Source organism: Charadrius vociferus, unplaced genomic scaffold, assembly GCF_000708025.1.
Source record: "Charadrius vociferus isolate BGI_N301 unplaced genomic scaffold, ASM70802v2 scaffold312, whole genome shotgun sequence".
Taxonomy (NCBI): domain Eukaryota; kingdom Metazoa; phylum Chordata; class Aves; order Charadriiformes; family Charadriidae; genus Charadrius; species Charadrius vociferus.
The window spans coordinates 1,263,362-1,279,230 of record NW_009647214.1 but is presented as its reverse complement, the minus strand read 5'-3'; positions in this window follow the sequence as shown (position 1 = coordinate 1,279,230).

The window sequence follows — 15,869 nt, the reverse complement described above, 5'->3', positions numbered from 1 at the left end:
CCAGGTGCAATAGTTAGTTTGTCCTGGGATACTTAAGTGATGTTAACCTTTGAACCTGTCTCATCTTTTCTTCCAAACTTAGTCATCTGGGGTTTTAAAAGTTCACACTTAAAATTAACCTCTTGTCTGTTAAGTCTTATAAATGTCCTATACCTTGTGGTTCTGACCCACAGTCAGTAACTGTCAGCTGCATAGCTGAAATAATCAGCTTTTTTCAGCATTTGAAACCAGATGAAGAAGAAAAAAAAAATAAGCACAAAAAAAAAAAAAAAGCAAACAATACATATACAATCTGTTTATATCCTAATAATATCAGATGGACTTTTTTGCAGGAAAATAAATGACCAGATAAATAGCTTGCTCGGATACTAAACAGATTAGCCCTCCATGCCATTTAAAGGAAGAAAACTACTTTGTAACAGGAAAATTATTTTTATATCTCCTATCTCACCTGGTGCATTTCCCTTCCATTCGACTGATAATTTCAACATACTTTTTATGAAGAGCAATTCCAGACCCCATTATTGTTCCAAGCTCTGACATTCACATAGGAAATGAAAAACTGCCCTAACCTTCCTTCCTGCTCATAAAGTCCTGGAAGAGGTGGATAAGACCACAGAATCTTTTGACTTAGGGTACAATTTTTTCTGCATTTGCATAAAACCCCCAGGCAGGCAGGAAGAGACAATATTTCAAGCCCAATCCCAAATATTTCATTTGGAGCGGTTATCTCATAATTACAGAGCTGCTGCCAATTAGCAAAAAGAGAAACCTGTAGGATAATTTTGTGCTGTTGGACGTGGAGGAAGGGATGGGGCTGATTGCCTTTAACATGTATTGTATGTGGATACACAGTTCTGAACTGAAACGGGCAGTCCCACAGAGTGACCAATGCTTTCTTTGCCTGGAGGGTACACAGAGCCTGTACACATTGATCGAAACACCTTTTCCTCGCGAAGATGTTTTCTGTTTTGGGACAACACTGCTGCCACAGTGATTTAATAGAACAATGCAATTTTATCGGCAATCTGAGGCACAGACCTTATTCACCCACCAAAAATGCACGGAGAATTTAGAGATAAAATAATTATCTTTGGCAGGGGATTAGCGTCCACATGCAGAACTTCCCTGGAAGCCTAACAGCTGTGGAGAAAAAAAGCCTTTCCTTTAACATCACCTGAAACACAGTGTCTGCAATAGCAGGCGCTCCCAATGTCATGTGGGTCCAGAATACAGTGAGATGAAGAGGATTACCTTTGGGCCATCTGCAGCTCCCGCTGAGAAACTTCCTCTTAAAACATCTCAGACTCCCTGTTCCCTCACCAGCAGATCGAACTGTGTGATTTAAGGTCATTGCTACCTCATGTCTTATTCTTGAAGGTTTCTAACCCGCTTATTTGCTTGTCTGCACACATGATACTGAGGTTTGTAAGATCGATAAAAACACAGGCTGCTCAAGCTTTTACAGATGAACACAAGGCCATGGTAAGGAGAGGATGGGGCAGAAGGCAAAACTGAAGAATTCTTCCACCTTCATGATATATTTACCATTTATGAACCAGACACGTCCTGCAATCTGTCTCTAAATAAAGAACCTCTACGGTGTTTTTTGCAAGAGAAAAATAGTGGTTTTCCTCACTCAGACCCTGTCCCTGGATATGAGGTCAGGGTTCCTTTGAAAAAATGACTACTGCACTTTTGGTCAAACAAAACTCTAAAGGACCGTCTCACCCAGTATAAAAGGGCCACTCATCACTTCTCAGGCTCGGGGATGGGAAAGGCACCTCTCAAAGCATGGATATGCCTACAGCAGGTTACAAGTGAAGGTGAGGAAGACACATCTCAAAGCATGGCTATGTCTACAGCAGGTTACAAGTGGAGCTGCCATAACCATGGGATGTTTCCTGTCCTCTGTGCCTCACCGGCGGCTCCAGTTCAAACTCCTTATAGACCGTTTATGTTCCTATACCATGTGCATCCAAGCACATGGGCTCTAGCTTTACGGGGAGATTCAGTGTCAGAAGGATGAGCAAATGCAACCTTCAGTGTCACCTCAAGGCCAACCCTAATGAACAATACAAATTATCAAGCGTTACTGTACGAGATCCCTAATGTAGAAGAAGTACCATGTCACCACTGCTTGACAGTCAAATCACTTATGTCCCAGTCCCAGAGTGCTTGAAATGAGCTGGATCTCTGAAAGTAGTCAGATAAGAGATGGGCAAACTCTATAGTTTCTTGGGTACTGCACAGTGCATAACTAAGTAGGTTCATTCCTGCAATGGGTTGAGGATGTTGAAAATTGTATCCAGTACAAATCTGACGACTGCAGATATCTCACAGCAGGGAGGATAAAAGACTCCTGCCTGGTAGCCTTCCCTAACTAAACAAAGTCCACCTGTGGGTGTTTCCCACCCTACCTACAGCAGTGGGGTTTGTGCCTACTATTTCACTGGCCATGCGTGGGTTTAATCAGAATTTGACTTGGTTACTTCCAAAAAATCCTCTTTTCCCATATATATTCTACAAGGAAAGTTATTTACACATGCAGATAATAAAATCACATCACTGAAAGACATCCTATGACACACAGATTCTGACCTGTCCCAAATGACAAAGGTGGGTCCTCCTTTAGAAAATTTAAGGAACATGCTGAGTTGTTTTAAGAGGGCAGTGATGTGAATCAATTACTTTACAGTGGACAGCACTGAAGAAATTAAGGCCAGGCCCTGTTCCTACTGAAATCAATTAGAATTTTGCTACTGATTGAAATGAAAGCTGAATCAGACTTCATAACTACTTTTCTGAGTACTTTAATAGCCGACCCTGTGTTTTTATAATGTCTGTATTTAAACGGCTTATTCAATTAACAACATCCTTTCTCCTTCATTTATGTTACAAATAAACAGAAATTGTTAGGCTGATGCCTAAAAAGGATTAAAAAAATAATAACGTAAATATTTGCTACAGTAACAACTAAAAAATAGGATTCACCTCTGGCCTTACATTTCTTGAGGATAAATTGGGTCCAGTAATTTTTATTGCACTCGCTATAAAACAGACCACCCACTAGTTTCTTTCAGAAATTTTTAATCGAGGCTTTAAAAACATTTGCATGGCTCCTAGGATCTGTAGCACCTTTCGGAGGTACAGAGGGTATCTGATGAAGAGGCTCACCACTTTCCCTCCCGATCTGCTGGAAAAAATACAGTTACCGGGAGGATTACAAAGAAGTGGGTACCGGCGGCGTTGTCTACTGCCAGCCTGACACCAGAAGGTGTGATACTGTCTGCTTTTGCATCAAAGTCACCCAAATGAAGAATAATCTGCCCCATATGGATACTGATATGACTAGATTGTGCCATTTGGGCCTGATGCCAAGTAAGGGGGGCCTGATAGCTCCAAGCTGTCTGCTGCAGAGGATGGACTTATAACACCTCGTGTTAGAAATATCATTTGAGTTTCCTACTGTTTGGGTCTTTTGGGGGCTTTTTTGATGTTCAGGAAGGATCACCAGAATGGACGCAACCCGATATACTTTTCTTCTTTCTTGTAAAGCTTTTCCGATGTCTTTTCCACGTCTCCAAGCAAAATGACAGTTGGCTAAATGCCATCCTACATTTTTTTAAAAAAAATAAACTATGAAAGCAAATAAAAAATAAAGTGAAGGGGAAGAAAAGAAAGAAGAGCAATGAAAGTGAGGAAATTAAGTTGTATAATAATACAATTAACAAATGGGGAGAAGATTAGGAAATTACTAGGATGGCTTGTAATTTTTTCACATTTCATTTAGTAGTTCAAGTTAGTAGAAGGAACGGAGGAATCAAGATGGAAAGGCCAAGAAATGCTTACAGCTGACCTTACTACTGCTTTTCCTCAGGTCCAGACCACACTTAACCTCTTCCTCGTGCACTGCATCATATTGTTCTGCCACCCGGCAGAGCAATGGGTTAGTCAACGTGGGAAAGCAAGCCAAGTACCTGGTGTTCTACCCAAGTGCTAAATGCTGATGTTGTCACGTGAAAACTGCTGCTCCATCAATCTTGTAAGATAAAAAGGGAGCGTGGCATGGCTTTGACTGGGGACACAGCCTGAGCAGTCAGGCTGAAGTCACACACATACTCTTAGTGCTTAAGGACTCTGCCAAAGCAGGGTCTATAAATGCAACATACGGTTTCAAACCATGGGTCGTGGCCAGCCTGTGGAAAACTTGCTCGTGTTTCAACCTGCAAGTTAACCAGGGGGATTTGAGGGAAGGAGGGAATCTTGTCCCTGTTTCTAGAGCGGCTGCCAAAAGCTTCTGCTGCACTTTATACCTCCAGAGACCATGGGGGAAAAAACACCTCACAAATTTTCAGCTGGTGAGTCCATGAGGAAGGCCTCTCCCTGTCTCACTGCCACCATTCACGCCCAGAGTTATGGTCTCTAATAACCTTTCACATGGCCTGAGAAAGGCCTGGCCAGTTCCTCTATTTTCCCCATAATAAGAAAGAGCAGAAGAAACTTTGCAGTTTATGGACACAATAATCTCATTAAAGCTTCACCGTGGCTTCCAGAAGTTTTAATAAACCAGCTGGTTAATCACAGTAATATCCCTCCCCCCCTTCAATTTATGGAAAGATCCTGCGGTCAGGAAATATAAAACTCTCAACACGTTGACCACAGCGAGGATTACAGCCTCATGCAGTGACACTTTTCCAACTGTAGATCTTGTGTGCTGCACAAACCTCAAACAACCTCATAAACAAGTTTGAAGCAGACCTAACGCCAGGCTTGCCAAGGAGAACATCAAGAGTGATTCTGTTAATGAGGTCTGGCTGGAGCTGAAACACCTCTCCTAAGTGTGTTATTTTTAATCAAGTCATTTCCAGCAGGAACCTTTATAGAAGTGTGCAGTGATTCATTCCTTAAAATTTACACTTGAAGGCCCCAGTCTTGGGCCACTGATGTCACTGGAAGCTTTAGCAGTGACGGATGGATGTTGGATCAGACACCACAGGCTTAACAGTCAATGACTTAACACCCACAGATCAGACTAGAATCCATGTCCTCAGACCTCAGAGGGAAGGCTGGAAGCATGATTCAAGAGCTCACCTACAACAGAAAAGGAAGTTAATAACAAATCAGAGAACTATTCTTGCGTGGCATCACCACCGTCCTGAGCTGAGGACATACCACCTGCCTGAGGCTCACAAGTGGGGTGCTCCTGAGCACCCTGAGGGGCCCAGTCCAACAAGTGTCCTCTGAAGTGAGCAGTGTGGGTGAATAACAAGTGGTGTCACCTCCAGTTCATGATTATTTTTATCCAAAGCACAGCTGAAATAAGAGCTGCCGTTGCCCAGGAAGAAGGAGATTTAAGGTCGTGAATCTCCTCATGAAAGATTTCAGGCTCCTGTCTCCCAATAAAGTCCCTTAAATCACCAGGCTACTTTAGATTAAAAAAAAAAAAAAGGCTCACTCCTTCATGCTGCAATTAAGCTACTGTGAAACCAAGAGTGAGGAAACAGAAAGGAGTATGATTTCCATTCAGATAGCTATTTTGCACCCTAGACCTGCCTCCATATTACAAACGGTGGCATGTGTTAAATGTGGAGACCACATTCAAAGGTCCCCTGCTACCAGTAGAAATTATGCGTTCCTCCTGTCAGAGCCTACGAATGAAAGCAGAGCAACACCAAGCAGCTGAGGTGGTGTCAGAGCGAAAGGGTGAGCACATTTCTGACTCTAAAGATACCGTGAAAGTTGAACTCATGTCCTGCCCATTAGGCCACAAATGTTGAGTCCTCCTTGGTCAGACTGAGGGGATCTCCCCTGCATATTCCAAGTTAAATCCGCTTATGCAAAGAAGCACAGGACAAGGAAGGAGGAAAATCTGCAGTAGCAATGAGACTGCTGGGGAAATGTGATTTTTTATATCTGAAGACCTCAAAGTGCTTCTCAGAATAAAATAAGGAGCAACGATCATCTTTTTATCGCTCACATGTGCCTAACAGCAACTGTATCAGAGGTGGCCTGTTAGTTCATTAAGCGTATCACTAAGCATAAAAACCAACTCATATCATCTCGTCTGAGTCCTCTGGGTCCCTGTCAGGTCTGTTGAGAAACAAAGATGTATAGGTGATGTTCATCCAGTTTATCTAGACAGTCACGTCAGGGTGGCACTAGCCAGGCACTGGAAGAAGCTCTCTCTATCTATATAGAGGGAACCTCTGCAACTTAAACAGGTGCCTACCATGTAGACAAGTAAAATCTAGCGAGATTAACTTCAGTTGATAGAATCATAGAATGGTTTAAGTTGGAAAGGACCTTGAAGATCATCGAGTTCCAACCCCCCTGCCATGGGAAGGGACACCTCCCAGTAGACCAGGTTGCCCAAGACCATGTCCAGCCTGGCCTTGAACACCTCCAGGGATGGGGCCTCAACAACCTCTCCGGGCAACCTGTGCCAGTACCTCACCACCCTTAAAGTGAAAAACTTCTTCCTAATGTTTAATCTAAACCTGCCCTCTTCCAGTTTAAAGCCATTCCCCCTCGTCCTCTCACTACATGCCCCAGTAAAAAGTCCCTCCCCAGCTCTCCTGTAGGCCCCCTTTAGGTACTGGAAGGCGGCAATAAGATCTCCCCGGAGCCTTCTCTTCTCCAGGCTGAACAACCTCAACTGTCTCAGCCTCTCCTCATAGCAGAGGTGCTCCAGCCCTCAGATCATCCTCGTGGCTCCCCTCTGGACATGCTCCAGCAAGTCCATGTCCTTCTTATGTTGGGTACTCTAGAGCTGGATGCAGTACTCCAGGTGGGGTCTCACAAGAGTGGAGTAGAGGGGCAGAATCACCTCCCTTGACCTGCTGGCCAGGTTGTTCCTTAATAAACAACCAGAATATGGCTCCCTACACCCATTTACATATATAATAAATGAGGGATAAAGCAGCTGTTCCGGCAGAGCTGAGAGAAGACTGCATTTTTTCCTCGCTCCCATGCCATGTCTCTACTCACTGAGTCACAGTGTTTCTCTAAAAGTTTTCTACTCCTGGAAATTTACTATTTCTGGATAATGGCTCCCAAGTAGTTGTTTAATTAAAGTCCGCATGTAACCAGTTTTATTCCAGAATTCTGGAATAGCTATTCCGGTAAATTCTTAAGTGTCAAGAAGCCCTAAGGCATGTGAAGAGAAGTGTGCGCCTGTCTCAATGAGAAGCTGTTAAAAGGAAGGTGAAAATAATAGGAAACTGGCGTATATTGGTAAATGGCAATGCAAGTGTTGCTGGTAGCATCATTTTAAATCATTCTGGCACACAAACAACTAGAGCTGCACAACTAGTTTGGGGTGGAAAAGAAGGACTGAATTAACTTCTTTTTTAGATTTACGCATGGCCTTCAAGGTCACAATTTATTCATTAGCTGAATTCACATTCCAAATAATTTCTTTGAGGCATCTTGGTTGCAAGTCTATGAGCTGTTCATTGTATATGTTTGATATATGAAAATCAAGCTGGGCTAATTAGTTTTCGTTAGACATGTCGTTTATGATGTGTTAGCTTTTTGCCTTGATTGGATTAATTTAGTTCTTAGAAACACGTGTTACATGTGAAAAAAAGTATTTGAAAATACCTCTGCCACAAATATCCTCTAACAGTCATTGGAAATTCCTTGTTTGTACAAACTTTCAGGCTAAACTATACCTAAAAAAAATTAATACACTTGGAGCATGAACACAGCAAAAAAATATGTATATTATTTTATTTGAGCAAGTAGTCAATGTTTCGTAGACTAATGCAGCACCGTTCACTATTGGGTTCGTTAATTACATCCACTAATTTCGTAGTCCTTGTTCCTGGTACTGAGCACTTATTCATGCATGTTCCGCTACAGTGAAGTCAACGAGATTGCTTGTGGCTTTGAGCATGCCAGCGGAAGGGCTGTCCCAGGTAACACTGCAATTTAGGATACCCAGGCTGCATTTTGATTCCAGCCCCCATGCTCACCTCCCACCCCACTCGCTCCAAAAACACAGGGCTTGGAGATGGTCTCTAGTGGCCTTGCTGTTGCCACCCTGGTTTCTGAGAGTCCTCCGACCACACACCAGCTCTGTCGCACACGCACTCAGCCACGCTCACCTTCAGCTTCGATCATGCCCTCTTCCTTCCACTAACATGTACTCACTCAGACACTTTCACATTTGGTTACGTACCCAACTCCTGGCACTCACATTCAGTTATGTTCAGCGTGTTACACCCACACTTAATTACAATCACACCCTCACGCTCCCCATTCAGTTACACCACCAGTGCTGCCCACCTCCCCCCACGCTCAATTATAATCACATGTGATTAAACCTGCAATTCTGCACCTACGGTATAATCCTTCACTGCCATTCGCATCCGCTTATGCTCAACAGCCTTCACTGGGACGCACGTCTGCTCGTCACATTCATGCACGCATGGAAACACCAGATTTCTTCTTTCATCCTGACAGCCCAGTGGTTTTTCGTTTTTCTTTCAGCAACACAACGAGCACCCACTTTTTACCAAGGAACAGAGAGACTTGCTGCTCCTGTAGAACGTCATCTTCCCAGAAAATCACCTTGAATCCTTATTTTATACCTCCCAAAGAATGTATGCTGTGGTTGTTTTTCTTTTAGCACCCTAGCGGGAATGAAAATCGAGGTGCCATTTCACAAAATGCTTGGCACTCGAAACAAAAGACAGTCCCTACCCTAAAGAGATTAGGGCCGTATCTACCTCCCAGCTGGAGGAAGTGATGGAGTTTCTTATGGAGGAATATTAAGGTTACCTCCTCAATTCCCTGTTGCATCTATGGAAATGTTATGAAGGCAAATTACCGATGTTCCCTAACACATGGCCAACCTCTCACCACCGCAGTGACTGGCTGTCCGAGCAGTCCGCAGTCACCTGAGATGATCTGTACCTAGAGGCTCTTCTGCATGACGGCATGGCCATCTTTTGTGGTTTGGTAATGGTGATGTGCAGGTGAAATCCTTCTTCTCCTAAAGTCAGCAAAAAGGTTGTTTCAGTGACCATGGACCTATGGTCTTCCTGATGATAAGACCCACTTTAGAGGTATGTGAAGCCCACATAAATGCAAATAAGAAATCTGGGCTGCTATGGGACTGTTTTCACCGGATACATTCAATTACAGGGACACGAACCATAGTCGTGAATGTTAATGAAAGATCAGAAAGAAAAAAGGATACAAAAATGGCTGTGTACGGACACTTTAGAGGAATAAACAGAACAAGTGTCATCTGTACCAACCCATGTGCACCCACACGCACAGACACTTTATTATTTTTTTGAGTATTTAAAGCCCACAGTCAGTCTGAACCAGACGTAAGAGGAAGCTGTGATAATCAAAAGTGATTTCTAAAGCAGGTCTTGATTTAGAAAGATAAGGCAAAGCTCTGACTAAGAAGACAAATCTCTGATCGCGTATTCCTGACAGAAACTTGGACTTGTTTTTTTTTTAATCAAGACATAAAATCCCAATGAAATTCACACCGGTTCTTCTAGAAGTAACAGCAGGGGGTCAGGGGAAAGAGAAAATCAAAAACAAAACCAAAAACAAAACCAAAAACAAAAACAAAAACAAAACCACCCAAACCTAAAAGACACCCTGCAGAGTGAGACAGAGCCTATGGATAAGCGCCTGCTGCCACAATAGGATACACATGGCCTGTTCAAAGATGCCTTCGCAGGGAGCCAGGCCACAAATAAAAAAAAGACATGTGGTTTGGGGTTGAATTGGCCACTTTTTTATTAAATAAACAATTGATCCAACTTGAGTAACTCTAAATCATTTAGGAGGTCTTTGTTGATCCTGACCAGAACTAACAAGCGCAGATAACCTACACTTGGTCTTATAATTATCATTCCCTGCACGGCTGCCACCCATCAGAAATCCCACTTCTGTGTATCTCGAGGAGGCAGGAGAGGAGATTACAGAGAAGATAAGAAGGGACACAAACAGCAGGAACAATCTCTTCATCATCCAAGCATCTTAAGCAGTGTCTGAGTCTGAACAGATACAAAAGGCGAAGGGGGGACACCAGTCTCAGCATCATGGGGGTGGCACACTCGTTCTGTTTCTACCACCGCATATTGTGTCCAGCGTTGCATGTGTGGGGGACTAAAAACCATGACTGCTCCTACCATGATTCTTGGTGAAGTTGACAGAAGGGGGTTAGAAAAATAAGAAGGGCAAAACGCACCCTGCCATTTGCTCATAGAAAGATGGAAAAACAGATCTTTGCCACAACCTGCTGACGTGAAAGATGTTATTTCTAACATAAATTACAGTGCAACATAAGGAAATTGGAGGCTGTTTCACAACGGCAGTTGTCATAATCAACAAAGATCAAAAGAAAAACACAGAAAGAATATTTTTACCAAAAGTCTTGCAAATGTCTAATATTTGGAGAGGGTGACGTTAGGGCTAGGCTGCAGTGAATACTCCAAGTTCACTTGTGTGATTATTGTGGCTGCAGGTAAGTTATTTTGCTCCACTGTTCTTGGATGACTTTTATAAATCAGAGACCTTTTGGTCAATGTTTTTTCAAAGTTGCTGTTGACTGCTTGCTCCTCATTCTTTTTCAGGACACCCATCATCTTGTGTAGACTGTGCTTTTGCCAGGAGAGTTTGGATCAGATGATCCTTGCGGTCCCTTCCAACCTGCTATTCTATGATTCTATGACTTTAGCCACCTTAGAGAAGAAAAGCTTTTTTTAAGAGACATGCTAAATGTCACCACTCCATAGGACAGTCTTACACATCCTGCAAAAATGGAAGCATTTTGGAAAACGTAATTTGATCTTGATGTAACTGAGATAACACTTGTGATTTTCTGCCATACATAAGGGAAGCATTAGGGCGAAAAAAACAAGATCTGGGTTCAAAAGAGCGAAAAGCATGATGGTGACAATAAGGATTACTATTAGATCATTCACTATTAATGTGAAAAAAAAAATTAGTGTCACTGTCTAGGAGGTGTATTCTTCTTTTCAGCTGGTGATCGGTCAGTGCCTAGAGATGAAGGTGGTGTCAAAATATGAAAAATGCCTTCAGAGTAGTAGTTTTCTGGAGACTTGATCCTGATGGGTTAGTCTCAGCCCTGAGGGTCCTTCAGGATCTCAGCAGAGTTCCTGTGGCACCATTGGCATCCCAGTGCTCAGTTAACCTTCTCTTGTGAGTGATTTTGTGGATTTACAACAAAAATGATCCAGATCTGGTGTTTGTAGTAAAGAAAGGGAGAAAAAGCAAGCAGCACAATCTGTGCCATTATTAAAACCAAAATGATAACCAGGATAGAGCGGAGAGAAACTTTGCAGCAAAAAGATCCCAGTTACGATTTGGGGTTTACACCTCTCGAGCAGCTTGTGGGAAAATAGTAATAATGACAACAATAAACACAGGAGCAGCAAAAATGTGAGATCCCAATGCCTGTGCCCAGAGTGAGAATAAAAAATGCAAAGCCTGGGCCACCTCGCCTTTAATTTCCTAACTGCTGTTTTGTAAGGCTGTGTCATGCTTCTCAGTTCAAACACGCTTTGGCTCTTTATTATTCATGGGCCTTTTTCTCAGTCAGTGGTGTTGAATAATAAAACAGCCCAGGATCAAATGGGCCAATTCTCCACGCCTGACACCAACTGCTACTGTTCGCTGGGCTCTGCCAAGCGTTGCCTCTGATAATGAGTGGGATTTGGTTAAACAGTAAATTAATGAATAATGAAATATCCAGGTTGATCAGTTAGAGAGCACGCTTGCTTCGCCCCCGGCCAAATGCTTGGGGCAGAAATTACTCTCAAACGGCACTTGCCTGTGTGCTGGGCTGGATAACTATTTTACAGCCTATTGCTTGACAGGATGTTCGGAAGGGGGCGAGGGGAAGGGGGGAGGTCGGGGGGAGCCAAGCGGGCAGAGCACCCCGCACAGAGGGGACAAGGGGCCGGTTGGGGGCCGGGCAGAGCCCACTGGGAAGGGGTAGAGGGTTGCAGAGCTGGAGGAGCTCGCTATGAGGTTGGGGGAAGGATGAGCTCCCTCCCAGGTCATCCTCTCTCAACTTTAGCAGGGTTACCTTGACCCTGGCTGTCACTGGGGATAACCCAACTTTTCTCTCCCCCCCCTTCCCTTTCCATCATCAGCTGTCAATTCTCGCCTTGTCCGAGCATGTTTCTGATTGGGGACCACCCCCCCGGCAGGGCTTGTAGCACCGATTGCAGAAAGAGCCTCCCGGAGCCGCGTGTCAGGTGTTTTGGGTTGGGGTTGGGGTTTTTTTTGTTTTTTTGTTTGTTTATTTGTTTGGGTTTTTTGGGGGGTGTTTTTTTGTTTGTTTTTTTTTTTGGCAAATAAAAGAGCCTGTGAAAAGCTGCCTGCACGGGATGGGAGAGATGGAGAAAGCAATGCAGCAAGGAGAAAACAAGCCTGTAGCCTTCATTTTCTGCACCGGGAGAGATAAATAGCTGTAAAATATTTCCCGCAGGTCAGTAACCCAAGTATATATATGTACACAAACACACACACACGGTTTCTACAGCTGGGAGAGGGGGGAGAAAGCCCTATTTGACTCTTCCACCCATCCTTCAGGATTGCACAACGCCCCAGCGAAGGGTGTGGTTTTGGGGCGGAGGTATTGCTCCACATTGGCGAGAAAACCGCTATAATTATATCACCTTTTATCCAAAAAGGAAATTATCTGTAACAAACTCTCCCTTCTCCCCCTCCCCCACCCTTGTTTGTTTTTTGGTTTTTTTTTTAATGATTATTCTTTCCAAACTTTCCAAACAAGCCCCAACTTCCCAAGCCAGAGCAAGGAGGGGGGTGAGAGGAAAATTAATAATAACAATAAAAAAAAAAAAAAAGGAGAAAAAAAAAAGGGAGGGAAAAAAAAAAAAAAAGCACTGTTTCCAAAACGCGAGTTTACAGGTCGGGGCTGAGTCACTTTCGCTCGTCTCATGTCACTCCGAAGTTAAAGTTTAAAGAAACCTTTGAAGCGTAAAGGAAAAGGAGGTCCCTGCTACGCCTCGGCCATCGCCCCCGTCCTCCCCCGGCAGCTGCCGGGCGCAGGGAAAAGCTTCCAGGCTCCGGCTGCCATGGCAAGGTCCCAGGAAAGCAAAGCTGGAGGGGTTCAAACCATCATCTCCTTCACTTTCTCACTTTTCTTCTCTCATCTGCCTGCACAGGGTTTGGGGAGTGTAAGGATGAACAGCGGGTGAATGAACAGGCGGCTCTTTGGGGCAGGTTAAAGCCGAGGTTTATTTTACTCGTCAAAGAAAAACATCTCCCACATTCACTGCCAAACGTGAAGATAAAAATCCCAAACTTTTCGTTTAAAAATACTTCACCTCGTTCCCTCCGGCTCGCGTTAAACCAGTATTCAATAGATTTTAAAACTCAGCTTATTTCCGTGAAAAGCATGTTACCAAAAATGCTTCCAAGCCCCATTTGCAGTTCTCCCACCACCGCCCGTTCCCATTGATACCAGTTATTGTACTGTGATTTTCTATACAAGAGCTAGAAACAGGCTTATTTTTTTTCCCAGCCAAACCAGGATCCATTCTGCACTGAAATAAAGCAGAGTATAGGGGAGACCGGAGCTTACTCTCATCCCCATCGCTGCTCACAGTTTTCGGAAAGAACTGCTCCTGCAGGTTTTTTAGGGTGGGTTTGGGGAATATTTTTTTTTTTTTCTTTGCAGGCAAGAGCAGCTTTCGTTTAAGTCACTGTGAGTTTTGCAGGAGCAGAGACTGTCAGGTGATGCTCTGCGCACCAAGAGCAAAATAAACTATTGTTAGCGCTGGTTTCATGAGGCAAAAGATCCCCCCTGGTACTCTGATGGATTTTTACGAGGAAAAGAAATGTCCGTACACTCTTCATTCACCTTGGCTTTTTAAGCGAGTAAAACTACGGATGTAGCTGCAATTATACCCAATGCTTTATGTAAATCTCAACACGCACTAATTTATCCCGTGGAAAGAACCAAAGATTTCTGCTTTGAAGGAAATGTTCCTCTCGACCAGGGGAGAGCATCCTCCTGGCGCGTTGGCAGAAGATGACGGCTATTCCGCTCACGCCGCTATTTATTTAATAACACTAACAATCACCGGCACAGCACCTCCCCACGCTGGGGAACCGGAGAGGACACACTGCACCGGGTAGCGCTCAGGATAGTCTTTACCTTTGCTTTATAAACACCTTGTCATGTGTTAAACCCCCCTTTTTTTTGGGGGGGGAGGTGTTGGTTTGGTTTTTTTTTATTGTGGGCAGGCATTGTTTCATTTGCCCCATCCGGCCAAAATATTATGTCTCTGCATATTCAGGTAAGAAATACACAGACACAAATCTTAAATTTTAGTGTTGTTTAGAGGAAGCTCCAAAGTAATTGCGGTGTTTTCGGAATGGAGTAAGATTTTGGTTTTCCCCGCTTCATATTAAGGAAAGACTATAAAGACACTCTTAACCCGTAGATCCCCAGAGATTTCCTTCTCCCCCTCCCTTCCAGAATGCGTTCACAGGCAGAGGGACGACTTGCTGGGAGGGAAATCAGGGCAGCCCTTCCTCCGCTGCCCCGGGGAGCCGGATCAGACCCGGGACTGCGGGACCCCGCGGCCCGTGGGATGTGCGGAACGCAGAGGCACTGGGAAGATGGGGGGCACCGGGGAGGACCGGCCCTTTGCACCGGCTGGAGTCTATTGCAAGGGTTTCATTGCGAAGGCAAAAAAGAGGAGTATTTTGAGGGGGTTTGTGGGTTGTTTTTGCGTTGTTTTGTTTTGTTTTGTTTTTTTCCCTTAACTCATACAAGTCACCGGTGGTGTGCAAATGGGATAGACTCCGCACGGCGAAGGGGAGCTACCCGCAGTTGTGACACGACACGTAACATGATGTCCTGGTACAGATGTGCACATGCACAGGCACACGTCCAGCTACAGGGCAAAAATATGTGTGGATGCCTGTTTACGAGAGAGACAGAGAAAACAAAGGAATTCAGTGACTATATTGGTACTGGGGATTATTTAAGACATTTCACGAGTTCCATCATAGGGACACCAGATGTTATTTATGAGGTCTCGTATAAATGTGGGCCATACCATGCAGGTGGGGAGGGAGAAGGGGAAAAAAATAGCAAAAAGGAAGAAAGAAAAGAAAGGAGTTTCACCCCAAAGGGATGAAAGACAAAAATGATGTTTATGACTACATAAATCAAGGTGAAGTTTTGTAATGGAAACTAGAACTACCTAGAGTTTCAAAAAGAGACTGGGGCAAGGCAGGAGAGACGGAGAGAAGGTCCCCGCTGGTCATGACTGGGAAAGCAGATTATAACATCAGACCGGTGGGGAGGGGAAGTTTTGATGAGTTAGGTTACTGCTGCTATTCATTTATTTTTAACCTTAGCTGGGGGAGAAGCTAGAAGAGGAGAAAGACCAGGAGAGAAGACACAGAGAGAGAGAGAAAGAAAGAAAGGGAAGAGGGAAAGAAAGAAAGAAGGAAAGAGGAAGAGAGGAAAAAGGGGAAAGAAGGAAGGATGGAAGGAAGAGGAAAAGAGGGAAAGGAAGGAAAGAGAAAGTAAGAAAAAAGAAAGACAGAAAGAAAGAAAGAAAGAGAAAGAAAGAAAGAAAGAAAGAAAGAAAGAAAGAAAGAAAGAAAGAAAGAAAGAAAGAAAGAAAGAAAGAAAGAAAGAAAGAAAGAAAGAAAGAAAGAAAGAAAGAAAGAAAGAAAGAAAGAAAGAAAGAAAGAAAGAAAGAAAGAAAGAAAGAAAGAAAGAAAGAAAGAAAGAAAGAAAGAAAGAAAGAAAGAAAGAAAGAAAGAAAGAAAGAAAGAAAGAAAGAAAGAAAGAAAGAAAGAAAGAAGGAAGGAAGGAAAAG